The following is a 14,171-nucleotide window of genomic DNA, read 5'->3' as shown; positions in this document are numbered from 1 at the left end:
CAAAAGAATTAAGGGAAATAATTCCTGAAGCTAGTGCAGGCAGAGCTGGAGATAGTTTCTATTCCCAACAGAGTAGAAAACCTCATAATACCTGGGACCTTTAGAGTACTCAGAAGGGGTTTGCCTTAAGAGTAGGGCAAAATAGTCCTAGAATACCGCTCTGGCTCTACCTCACAGAGTTTAAAGCAAGATCCAAAAGGATTAAACTTTTAACATGTAATTTACCTGCATCCCAGAACAAAACTCAAAATACTTGTAGGAATACAAAAGTAATCAATTCTAAAGAGGTAAAATTTACAATATCAGGCATTCAATAAAAAAATTACCATGTCAATTTAAAAAAATGAGTTGAGAACTTTGACACTTCATCAGAGAAGATATAGGGATGGTGAGTAACTGTGTGAAAGATGTTCCAATGCATTAGTCATTAGGGAAATGCAAGTTAAAACCACAACAATGTGCTGCTGTATACCTATGAAAATGTCTACGTGTAAAAGGATTGCCTATACTAAGTTTTGGAAAGGATATAGAATAATTGGAACTCTCACATATAAAATAATATAAAGTACTGAATGTAAAATAGTACTACCACTTTTGAAAACTGGTGGTTTATTACTGGGGTGGCCAAAAAATTCGTTCGGGTTTTTCTGTACCATCTTACCGAAAACCAGAACGAACTTTCTGGCCAAACCAATACAACAGAACTTTCCATGTGACCTAGGCCTAAATACCTAGGTATTTACTCAAGAGAAGTAATAGCTTATATCTGTACAAAGATTTGTACATGAATTTTCATAGTAGCTTTACTCGTAATAACTCCAAACTAGAAACAACCCATCAACAGGATAACAAAAAAATTATAGTAAATCTATATGTATTAGTTTACTAGGGCTGCCATAACAATACCACAGACCTGGTGGCTAAAACAACAGAAATGTATTTTCTGACAGTTCTGGAAGCTAGAAGTCCAAGAGCAAGGTGTTGGCAGATTTGGTTTCTCTCCTTGGCTTATAGGTGGCTGTCTTCTTGCCTTGTCCTAACATGGTCTTTCCTCTGTGTGTGCGCATCCCTCTGTATATTCTAATTTCCTTTTCTTATAAGGACACGAATCATATCGGATCAGGAACCAACCTAAGGACCCCATTTTAAGTTAACTACCTCTTTAAAAGGCCTATTTCCAAATGCGTTCTTAGAGCAATGAAGTAATAGAGGTTAGGCTTCAACATGTGAATTGGGCAGGGAGGGGATGGGGCACAATAAGTCTGTATGCAATAGAACCCTACTTAGCAATGAAAAGAAACAAACTATGGATACATGGCACAATATGGGTTAATCTCAAATAATTATGCTGAATGAAGTAAATCAGACAAGAAAGAGTACATACTGTGCGACTCCATTTATACAAAATTCTAGGAACTGCAAACTATAGTGACAGAAAGGAGATTATTGTGTTGAGATGTAAGGGGGATTTGGAGAGAAGTAAGAGAGAGGGACTACAGGGTACAGGAGGAAACTTTTGGAGGTTATGGACGGGTTCATTTTCTTATTGTAGTGATGGTTTCATGGTTATACATATGTGTCAAAATGTTTCACATTATACATTTTAATATGTATAGTTCATTGCATTTCCACTGTACCTTAGTAATTTTTTTGTTTTTTACAAAAAGCTATAAACAGGTCATAGCTCCATTTATAACCTGTGGCAGGCTTAAATTCCCATTGCCATTTTACTATAATAATAATACTAATGATACCTACTAACAAAATGACTTGTTTGCATGTACCATCACTGTTTTAGTTTTTATCTGTTGTGAGCGCCTGCTACTTTGTGCTGCACCCCCTTCTCCTTCCTTCTGGAGAAAGCACCTCCATTCTTCTGGTAGTTATTTCTTTCCTTGCTCTAATTTTGGGGGTGCAGGAAGAATACCTGCTCCTCTAGACACAGTTGATGGGTGGGCACTTGAATCTAGTTAGGTCACTCACTGGGGTTTTTCTTACTAAAACTGGGATGAGTTAACTCTTTTTAGAGAGAAAAGTCGTAGGACGAGGGGTTTTCAGTTGTGGTATCCATGTTTCCTTCCATATAGAGGAAGTCAGTGGGGGAGAGTGAAGTCACCACCTAGAAAAGCAGAAATGAGAGCTAGGGAGAGAATTACTTGAGGTTCTGTTTCTGGTTCCAGTTGTTCCTGAGAACCAACGATAAGCCTGACCTTTCCCTGTATTTCTTTTTTCCATTTTCCTTATACTTTGTGTGCTAATAATTTCCTCATTTATCAAGTTACTTTAAGTTAGGCTTCTGTCATACTAAATACTATTAACAGTTTACTATGTATTTAAGAAGTCTGTTTCTAATTTCCCTTTCTTTCAGTGCCTGAGATCTTGGCATAGCCCTAAGTCAATAATTGGTGTAGGTCTTACCAAATCAACAGCTTTCCTTTAACATGTATATGAAATACCTACTAAGCCCAAGGCATTGTATTTCATGCTGAAAGACTTTCTTATCAAGAGTGCATTTAACCAGCCGCTCAAGTTTTGAACAGCTAAGTAAATTTGAGGCTCCCCACTGTAAATAATTTTGTGGCAAAACTCCCACGTGTACATTGCTGAAAAAAATAGATGGAGCCCCAAATTGAACTCATTAGAATTATGTGACCACAGGGAAATGAAAAACATTAAATGATAACTTTTATCTTCTTAGAATCCTTTGGATTCTAAATCAACTGTGGACTAGAAACTGGCTCCTAGACTTTATCTTTTATGGTAATGTACACCATAATCAAGAGAATGCTTTTTTGGTTCTGAGGAATTTTAATTTAACAAAATACTTTGAATTCAGTCATCTATTTCCCTCTATTGGTGCAAACCAGTGAGAGGTAAAGAAACTGAGCACGTGTTATAGCTCTTCCTTACAGTGTTTTTGTTTTATTTATTTGTTTTGTTTTTAATTTGCCTTTTGTGTTGCACATTGCAGTTGATGGCTTATTTTCCTGAGTAGTTTAAGGAGTAAAAATAGGTCTTCGCTGTTACTGGAGGGCCCTTTTTCTACAGTGTGGTGGTGCTTCTTAAGAGTCAAGTGCCAAGTACCCTCTTACCCTTCATACAGGTTGAATAGTCCTGAGGAAAATGTCTTAGGAATGATTAGATCATGGCATAGTAGAGTGCTAAACAAATAATAGACAGCTAATAAATGTCTATTAAGTGAAGTATTCAGAAACTCTGTAACTAATATTCACATATGAAGCTACTTCTGTCTCTAAACTTCTTAAGATAGTCTTTAAACATTAATAACATAATAAAAAAGTATATGCTACTGGAAAAGTTTCAATTTTTTGTTGTTGTTGTTTTTCCTTTTTTAAAGTAAACACAAATTTGTGTCTCCACCTTTGCCTGAATAATAGTGCCTGACAAGAACTCTTGTAGCTCATCAGTCCAGGAGAAGAGCCCAGCATTTTCTATACCAGAGTATCATGTTTGTAACATTTCTCATATTTACCAAACTGTGACCCTTGGGGGGACCTTCATGATGGCGGAGGAGTAAGACATGGAGATCACCTTCCTCCCCACAAATACATCAAAAATACATCTAAGGCTTCCCTGGTGACACAGTGGTTGAGAATCTGCCTGCCAATGCAGGGGACACGGGTTCGAGCCCTGGTCTGGGAAGATCCCACATGCCGCGGAGTAACTGGGCCCGTGAGCCACAACTACTGAGCCTGTGCGTCTGGAGCCTGTTCTCCACAACAAGAGAGGCCGCGATAATGAGAGGCCCGTGCACCGTGATGAAGAGTGGCCCCCGCTTGCCACAACTAGTGAAAGCCCTTGCACAGAAACGAAGACCCAACACAGCAAAAATAAATAAATAAATAAATTTATAAAAAAAAAAAATGTACATCTACATGTGGAACAACTCCTACAGAACACCTACTGAATGCTGGCAGAAGACCTCAGACTTCCCAAAAGGCAAGAAGATCCCCACGTACATGGGTAGGGCAAAAGAAAAAAGAAAAAACAGAGACAAACAATAGGGATGGGACCTGCACCAGTGGGAGGGAGCTGTGAAGGAGGAAAAGTTTCCACACACTAGGAAGCCCCTTCACTGGCAGAGAGAGGGGGTGGGCGGGGGGGAAGCTTTGGAGCCACAGAGGAGAGCGCAGCAACAGGGGTGCAGAGGGCAAAGCAGAGAGATTCCTGCACAGAGGATCGGTGCCGACTAGCACTCACCAGCCTGAGAGGCTTGTCAGCTCACCCACCAGGACGGGTGGGGGCTGGGAGCCAAGGCTCGGGCTTCAGAGGTCAGATCCCAGGGAGAGGACTGGGGCTGGCTGCGTGAACACAGCCTGAAGGGGGCTAGTGCACCACAACTAGCCGGGAGGGAGTCCAGGAAAAACCCTGGACCTGCCTGAGAGGCAATTGTTTCGGGATGTGCGAGGAGAGGGGATTCAGAGCACCGCCTAAACAAGCTCCAGAGATGGGCGCAAGCCACGGCTATCAGCACAGACACCAGAGATGGGCATGAAACGCTAAGGCTGCTGCTGCAGCCACCAAGAATCCTGTGTGCAAGCACAAGTCACTATCCACACCTCCCCTCCCGGGAGCCTGTGCAGCCTGCCACTGCCAGGGTCCCGTGATCCAGGGACAACTTCCCTGGAAGAACACATGGCGCACCTCAGGCTGGTGCAATATCATGCTGGCCTCTGCTGCTGCAGGCTCGCCCTGCATTCCACTTATAACTACTGTACCCCTCCCTCCCCCTGGCCTGAATGAACAAGATCCCCCTAATCAGCCCCTGCTTTACCCTGTCCTATCTGGGTGGGGAACAGATGCCTGAGGGAGGTCTACACGCAGAGGTGGGGCCAAATCCAAAACTGAACCCCAGGAGCTGTGCAAACAAAGAAGAGAAAGGGAAATTACTCCATGCAGCCTCAGGAGCAGTGGATTAAATCCCCACAATCAACTTGAAGTACCCTGCATCTATGGAATACCTGAATAGACAACAAATCAACCCAAAATTGAGGTGGTTGACTTTGGGAGCAACTGTAGACTTCGGGTTTGCTGTCTACGACTGATTTGTTTCTGAATTTTATGTTTATCTTAGTTTACTTTTTAGCGCTTGTTATCATTGGTGGATTTGTTTATTTGGTTGCTCTCTTCTTTTTTCTTATTATTTTTTTATTTTAATAATTTTAAAAAATTTATTATTATTTAAAAAAAATGTTTTTCTTTCCTTTTTTCTCCCTTTTCTACTGAGCCATGTGGCTGACAGGCTCTTGGTGCTCTGGCCTGATGTCAGGCCTGAGCTTCTGAGGCAGGAGAGCAGAGTTCAGGACATTGGACCACCAGAGACCTCCCGGCCCCATGTAATATCAATCGGCCAGAGATCTCAGTCTCAAATCTAAGACCCAGCTCCACCCGACCTCCAGCAAGCTCCAGTGCTGGACCCCCCATGCCAAACAACTAGCAAGATAAGACACAACCCCACCCATTATCAGAGAGGCTGCCTAAAATTATACTAAGTCCACAGACACCCCAAAACACACCACTGGACGCAGCCATGCCCACCAGAAAGACAAAATCCAGCCCCACCCAACAGAGCACAAGCACCAGTCCCCTCAACCAGGAAGCCTACGCAGGCCACGGAACCAACCACAACCACTGGGGTCAGACACCAAAAACAACGGGAACTACGAACCTGCAGTGTGCAAGAAGGAGACCCCAAACACAATAAGTTAAACAAAATTGGAGGCAGAGAAATATGCAGCAGATGAAGGAGCAAGGTAAAACCCCACCAGACCAACAAATGAAGAGGAAATAGGCAGTCTACCTGAAAAAGAATTCTGAGTAATGATAGTAAGGATGATCCAAAATCTTGGAAATAGAATGAAGAAAATACAAGAAAAGTTTAACAAGGACCTAGAAGAACTAAAGAGCAAACGAAAATGAGGAACAACACAATAAATGAAATTGAAAACTCTCTAGAAGGAATCAGTAGCAAAATAACTGAGGCAGAAGAACGGATAAGTGACCTGAAAGATAAAATAGTGGAAAAAACTACCACAGAGCAGAATAAAGAAAAAAGAATGAAAAGAATTGCAGATAGTCTCAGAGACTTCTGGGACAACATTAAACGCACCAACATTTGAATTATAGGGCTCCCTGCAGAAGAAAGAGAAAAAGAAAGGGTCTGAGAAAATACTTGAAGAGATTATAGTTGAAACTTCCCTAACATGGGAAAGGAAATAGTCAAGTCCAGGAAGCACAGAGAGTCCCACACAGGATAAATCCAAGGAGAAACATGCAAAGACACATACTAATCAAACTAACAGAAATTAAATACAAAGAAAAAATATTAAAAGCAGCAAGGGAAAAGCGACAAATAATATACAAGGGAATCCCCATAAGGTTAAGAGCTGATCTTTAAGCAGAAACTTGGCAAACCACAATGGAGTGGCAGGACATATTTAAAGTGATGAAAGGGGAAAACAGAATCCAACAGCACATTAAAAGGATCATACACCATGATCAAGTGAGGTTTATCCCAGGAATGCAAGGATTCTTCAATATACACAAATCTATCAATGTGGTACACCATATTAACAAATTGAAGGAGAAAAACCATATGATAATCTCAACAGATGCAGAAAAATCTTTCAACAAAATTCAACACCCATTTATGATAAAAAATCCTCCAGAAAGTAGGCATAGAGTGAACCTACCTCAACATAATAAAGGGCATATATGACAAACCCACAGCCAACCTCATTCTCAATGGTGAAAAACTGAAACCATTTCCTCTAAGATCAGGAACAAGACAAGGTTGCCCACTCTCACTGCTATTATTCAACATAGTTTTGGAAGTTTTAGCCACAGCAATCAGAGAAGAAAAAGAAATAAAAGGAATATAAATTGGAAAAGAAGTAAAACTGTCACTGTTTGCAGATGACATGATACTATACATAGAGAATCCTAAAGATGCTACCAGAAAACTACTAGAGCTAATCAATGAATTTGGTAAAGTAGCAGGATACAAAATTAATGCACACAAATCTCTTGCATTCCTATATACTAATGATGAAAAATCTGAAAGGGAATTTAAGGAAACACTCCCATTTACCACTGCAACAAAAAGAATAAAATACCTAGGAATAAACCTACCTATGGAGATAGAAGACCTTTATGCAGAAAACTATAAGACACTGATGAAAGAAATTAAAGATGATACAAACAGATGGAGAGATATACCATGTTCTTGGATGGAAGAATCAACATTGTGAAAATGACTATACTACCCAAAGCAATCTACAGATTCAGTGCAATCCCTATCCAACTACCAATGGCATTTTTCACAGAACTAGAACAAAAAATTTCACAATTTGTGTGGAAACACAAAAGACCCCAAATAGCCAAAGCAATCTTGAGAATGAAAAACAGAGCTGGAGGAATCAGGCTACCAGACTTCAGATGATACTATAAAGCTACAGTAATCTCGACAGTATGGTACTGGCTCAAAATCAGAAATATAGATCAAGGGAACAGGATAGAAAGCCCAGCGATAAACCCACGCACATATGGTCACTTTATCTTTGATAAAGGCAAGAATATACAATGGAGAAAAGACAGCGTCTTCAATAAGTGGTGCTGGGAAAACTGGACAGCTACATGGAAAAGAATGAAATCAGAACACTCCCTAACACCAGACACAAAAATAAACTCAAAATGGATTAAAGACCTAAATGTTAAGCCAGACACTATAAAACTCTTAGAAGAACACACAGGCAGAACACTCTATGACATAAATCACAGCAAGATCCTTTTTGACCCAACTCCTAGAGAAATGGAAATAAAGACAAAAATAAACAAATGGGACCTAATGAAACTTAAAAGCTTTTGCACAGCAAAGGAAACCATAAACAAGACCAAAAGACAACCCTCAGAATGGGAGAAAATATTTGCCAATGAAGCAACTGACAAAGGATTAATCTGCAAAATATACAAGCAGCTCATGCAGCTCAATATCAAAAAAACAAACAACCCAATCCAAAAATGAGCAGAAGACCTAAATAGACATTTCTCCAAAGAAGACATACAGATTGCCAACAAACATGTGAAAGGATGCTCAACATCACTAATCATTAGAGAAATGCTAATGAAAACTACAATGAGATATCACCTCACACCGGTCAGAATTGCCAGCATCAAAAAATCTACAAACAATAAATGCTGGAGAAGGTGTGGAGAAAAGGGAACCCTCTTGCACTGTTGGTGGGAATGTAAATTGATACAGCCACTATGGAGAACAGTATGAAGGTTCCTTAAAGATCTAAAAATAGAACTACCATATGACCCAGCAGTCCCACTACTGGGCATATACCCAGAGAAAACCATAATTCAAAGAGTCATGTACCACAATGTTCATTGCAGCACTATTTACAATAGCCAGGACATTGAAGCCACCTAAGTGTCCATTGACAGATGAATGGATAAAGAAGATGTGGAACATATATACAATGGAATATTACTCAGCCATAAAAAGACATGAAATTGAGGTATTTGTAGTGAGGTGGATGGACCTAGAGTCTATCATACAGAATGAAGTAAGTCAGAAAGAGAAAAACAAATACTTTATGCTAACACATATATATGGAATCTAAAAAAAAAATGTTTCTGATGAACCTAGGGGCAGGACAGGAATAAAGACGCAGACATAGAGAATGGACTTGAGGACAAGCGGAAGGGAATGGTAAGCTGGGATGAAGTGAGAGAGTGGCATGGACATATATACACTACCACATGTAAAATAGATAGCTAGTGGGAAGCAGCTTCATCCCACAGGAAGATCAGCTCTGTGCTTTGTGACCACCTAGAGCGGTGGGATAGGGAGGGTGGGAGGGAAATGCAAGAGGGAGGTGATGGGGGATATATGTATACATATAGCTGATTCACTTTGTTATACAGCAGAAACTAACACAACATTGTAAAGCAATTATACTCCAATAAAGATGTTAAAAAAAACCCAAAAACTGTGACCCTTACCTCACCCAAGACTCTTTGGTATTATTAGAATACCTTACTTTTCCATCTCTCTCTCTTCAGTGAGAATCTAGCTGTGATTAATAAATACCTTTTTCCTCCCTTAACTCATCATTTTTTTTTGTATTATACAAGTAATACTTTTGTCACTGTATAAATGTGAAGAAATGAACTAAAAAAAGAAAAAAGAAATCACTCTTCATTTCCCTGCCCAGGGATGTCTGTTGTTAGCCTATTGGTAAGTTAATAACATCCTATTATTTCCTTTTCTTCACCAATTCCTCCTGCTTTTCTTTCCCTTATCTTTTTCTTTCTCGCTCTCTTACAGACACACACACTTACACACACTCATATATAATATGTGCCTTATTGTTTTAAACTGCAGTAGAATTGTACTCTTCATCCCATATCAGGAAAAGTTCCATTATCAACAAAAACACACACAGTATCATTTTTAAAGACAGTACAGGATTTTATCGTACAGTTATGCCTCAGTGTAGCTTTAGGTATACTTAAAATATTAGTGAGATGAGGTATGGTTTTCAGAATGCCAGCTAGTCCTTCTTTCTCAGACTTGGCTGTATCACGTAGTCTCACTCTCTCCATTTCCACCTAGAAAGCAAGACGCTCTAAATTTACCAGAACATTACACAGGGATGGTGTGTGGGATTAATAAATAATTGAGACAATAACTTAAGAGGTAAAAATTTAAGGATTGGCCTGAGACAAAATTGCAAAATAGGAGAGACTGATTTTGAGACTCAACTTTCCCATCTGTAATATGGTGTTAATATCAATATCATAGGAGCGTAATGAGGACAAACATTAGATAATGAATGAGAAAGAATCAACCACTGAGACTAAGATCTAAAAAGATGTCAGCAAATAGTACTGTCCCATCCCTACCTTCCTGCTCTGAATTTTTCTTTTCTCTCCTCCTTGCTTTGTCAGTTGTTTTCTCTTTTTCCTCTGATCCCCAGGGATCTTGTGTTCTCTGTCTTTCCTGTTAAAAGCCCAGCCTTCAGATTCTTCCTTCAATGCTACATATGTCAGTAATTATTAGGTGCTTAAAGAACAGGTAGTGGGTGGAGTCCTAAGTGGAATTTCGGATGTTTGCCATTGGGCTGGGTGAGATTTACCCCCGATCGGTGGGGATTCATTTACCTTGCTTACCATGCGTGAGTCTACTATGATAGCCAGTAATAACAAGGTTGATATTCAAAATATTTAACCAACTGGTTCTTCCTCATCAGCCTGGATGTTGACAGAAAACAAATGGTTTGGCCAGACTGTCTGTACTGGATGTATGTTGACCTTGGTAAATCATTTTACAGACCCTTGAGTTCTTCGCTCTGTTACTTGGGCTATGCACCTTTGTGGTAGCAGCTGTGGGGTGGTGGAAAGAATCTGGGATTTGAAAACAAGACTTCTATTCAAATCCTGGCTCTGTCATTTCCTAGCTGTATAATTTTGGCCTCAGTTTTCTCATTTCTAAAGCAGAATTATAATATCTACTTTCCAGGGTTGGTTTGTTTGTCTTTGGTGAGGCTCAAAAGAGATTTTTCTATGGGAATGTTTCATAAGGAGAGAAATTAGTTGTTATTCAGGAGTTCTAGTTCTCTGTATGTGACAAAGATAGCACCAACAATGCACCCAAACTACAACTAGGAAAGAGTCCAGATTTAGTTTAAAATAGTCCATATTTCAAGTCTTAGTGAGATGTATATTTCTGGATGTTTGAGGCTCTTTCTCAACTATGAAATAAGAGTTTGTCCTCAATTATTGTTAATGTTCCTTCCAACCCTTCAAACCTATGCTGTCAGGAGCCAGGGCTTTTTATTAGGCAATTTATTTGGAGGGGTGTGTGTCTTCTTTGCCAGGCTGGCCAGACTCATTTTAACTGAGTACAGCTGCTTCAAGGCCAGGCTCAAATGATTCTGGTCCAAATCCATGAATGGTCCAGAAAATGAGAGATGCAGACAAAAGGTTTCAGGTTTCTCAATCAAAGTTTCCTGTGGCCTGACCAGCTATTGTGTGCTGCTTTCCCAGCTGACTCAACCCTGACCTGTCATGCTGTGCCTGATATTTATATTTCTGGAAATGGTTAGCCACATTACTAGGTAATAAGGTTGCAAATTCCAAGTCTCCCCTGTAATTCAGGTCAGATGCTGTCCTGGGAGTGGGTGGGAAGGCAGAGAGGCCGAAACTGAGGTTGCTATGCTTGAGGGCAGATGATGAGATCATGCCTGGCTGGCTGCAATATTCTGCAGTAGTTATTTGTACTTTGGGGAAGGACCTACTGAGCTCTTAGCTCAAGTTTTCTTGTTCATGATTTAGATTTATGTCACACTTGAATTTTTTCAATTTTTAGTACCTCATATGTAATGGAATTTGCCTTTAAAAAATAGAATATTAGTATGGGAAGAGAACCAAGAGGTTAAATAATCCAACCTACTCTTTAGAGATGAGGGAAGACACATGGAGAAAACTTCCTTGACTTGCTCAGGGCCATAGAGCTGCTAAGTGGAAGAGTCAGGTCTAAAGGGCCCAGTTCCTGATTCCAGGTTGACTGCTTGATTCAAAATCACTTTTCCATGCTGCTTCCTATTGGCGTGGTTTGTCCTTGGACACCCCTGATGTTCTCAGTTGGCTTCATCCATCTGTTTGTTCTAAATAAGCACTATTGTTCCCAACTTACACATCCTGGGACATGATCCACATACAGGGACCTAAAAGTGCTCAGGGTGTGGCAAAACAAGCAAACAAAACACAAAAAACAAACCCTGGGAAGGAGGGGAAGGGCAGAGGAACAAAAGGGACCAGAGGGTAGGATTGCTGAAGGTGACAGAATTCACACTGACGCAGGTGCAGAGTCAGTGGCTAAGGCAAGACAGCCATGTGTTTTAAGTCCTCCCTTGGGGTGCCAAGTGTCGTGTCCCGGCTGCCCGTCTCCTTTGCTTCTCACATACTGGCACCTGAAGGGGGAGGGTTTGTCAGTCGAAAGGCACCACCAGCACCTCCCCTCAGGCCTTTCAGACTGCCAGGAACTGACTTGTAATTGCTGGAGCCAGCTCGTCAGCTTCAAGTTCCTGATGTCTGGTAATGGGTAGGAACAGAGGGTAGGAGGCTAAGTAGGGAACAGAATAGCGCTGTGGCTGGGACGTGAAACGGCAAGAGCAGTGGCTCCAGCAGGAAGATGCAGAGACACACACTCAGATGATGCGTGTCCTGACATGTCCCACACTCTCATCAGTACACTCACACATGCAGCAGGAGGAGGAGGGGAGAGCCCACAAAGCCGTGTTACTGCCATGCGTTCCGCTGCCTTGGAGGTGCGCGACCCTGCTGCAGAAGAGCTCAGAGTCTAGAGGAGGGAGCCCCGGCTGGCCTGGCGGGGTTCCCAAGCCTCCCAACATGGGAATCACCTGTGCCTCTTGTTCAACGTGCAGTTTCTGCCGTTTCCCAGGTCCCAGGGGAGACTGATGGGGCCTGGGTGTCTCCTCGAGCAAGTTATTAAAGTGATTCTGAGAACGAGGCATGTTTGCGGGAGCACTGACAAGGAAGGAAGGAGCCAGGCTTTGGAATTGGATGAACTGGGGTTTTGAACCCTGTATTTGCTTTATAATCTTGAGCAAGTGTTTTCTGAGCTGTAACTGAGAGGCTGTACCATGAAGAGGTCAAGGGTGTAGCCTCTGGAGCCAGAGTGCCTGGGTTTGAGATCTTGGCTCTGTTCTTATTAGGCCTGTGACATTAGGCAAGCTGTTTAACTTCCTTTCACCTCAATTTCCAACCTGTAAAACAGGATGATGATTCGAGCACTCTTCTCATCTTTTTATGAAGACTGAGTTATTACATTAATTTCCTTGGAAATGTACCTTGTTCATTGTAAAGACCATATAGCACTTGCTGTTAACATTAAACAATGGATAATGATATTATGTTTCCATCTTTTGTTAAGATTTGTACATATAAGATGAGGTAGATAAATTACCTTTTATGAAGTTGATGTTCAATAAACAGTATATCTTTATTATGAGCAGGCTGCATGAGAATGTTTACAAACATGGTCTGTATGAGACCTTATTACTATATCACAAACTGAGTACTGAACATCTTAAGAGACCCCAGGAAAGGGGAATGTTGAGAAGAGTCTTTCTCAAGCCCAATTTATCAGTCATGCCCCAGCTGAGAGTATCAGACACTATAGCTCCTCTAAGGGGAGATGAGTACATCCATTGTCTGAACGATAGTGTGGATGAGCAATGCTGAAGACAATTTCAGAGGCCTGGACAACTGTTATTAGTTCAAATCAACTCAGATCCTGGTGAAAAATTAAATGGATTTTTAAAACCTAGCTCATTTGAAAACTGCGAAAATGCATGAGAATGGCTTCGGAAATCCCATCTGTTTTATATGTACAGAACTCCTTGTTCCTTTGGTCTGGGCACAACTTACTTTTCATTGTGTTCCTATGACAGAGTGTCCTGTCATTTCTGAAGAAACCAGACAGCAGGTTTTGTGTGTGTGTGAAATCTGTGTGCCCACTCTTTCTAATTGGTAAGGCTGTCTAGGGATTTGATTACTTGTGATTTGCATGACAAAGAGATGATATAATTTAGCAAAGTTACAAATTTTTTTTCTTTTTCTTTTTCTTTTTTTTTTTGGTGTAAAGCAGTGATGTCTGGACCATGAACTATCCCCTTTTTTTTACTCACATATACACCAAGGGGCTGCAGTGTAGCAAAGGTTCTAAGAGTGTGGGTGAGCACTCTCTAGTCAGCCCACCTAGCTCTCTCCTAGTTCCACCACTTAGTAGCCATGTGACCTTGGACAAATTAATTAATTCCTCTTTGCCCCAGTTTTCTCATCTATAAAAAGGTTGAGTAAGAGTACCTGACAGTATTATTTAGGGTAATTAACACTACCTGTTGCAACAGCCTCCCAAATCTTAGAGCAGTAAATGTTTATTTTCTTGCTCACATCACAGCCTGACAGGAATCACGAGGTTCTCCTGGGTTGCTCCCTTCCAAGAAGTGATTGGATCTAGACATCTTCCATTATGAGACTTTCATCATCTGCTAGGGTTATGCCATCCAATATGGTAGCCCATTAGCCACACTTGGCTATTTAAATTTAAATTAATT

The 14,171-nt window shown here is 40.8% G+C and overlaps 1 long non-coding RNA gene across 1 annotated transcript in view; it reads right to left on the bottom strand.

Annotated features, from left to right (window-relative positions):
* The window catches only part of LOC309629805, a 56,372-nt gene that overhangs the window by 16,778 nt on the left and 25,423 nt on the right, over positions 1-14,171 (bottom strand). Inside the window, exon 1 of the long non-coding RNA XR_014245227.1 lies at positions 9,934-14,171. This exon is cut by the window's right edge and continues 25,423 nt beyond it. This is a non-coding gene — a long non-coding RNA (uncharacterized lncRNA). The remainder of the gene's footprint in view (positions 1-9,933) is intronic.

This window comes from Balaenoptera borealis (genome assembly GCF_965194805.1).
Source record: "Balaenoptera borealis genome assembly, chromosome: 5".
Taxonomy (NCBI): Eukaryota; Metazoa; Chordata; class Mammalia; order Artiodactyla; family Balaenopteridae; genus Balaenoptera; species Balaenoptera borealis.
This window is presented reverse-complemented; position numbering and strand designations above follow the sequence as displayed.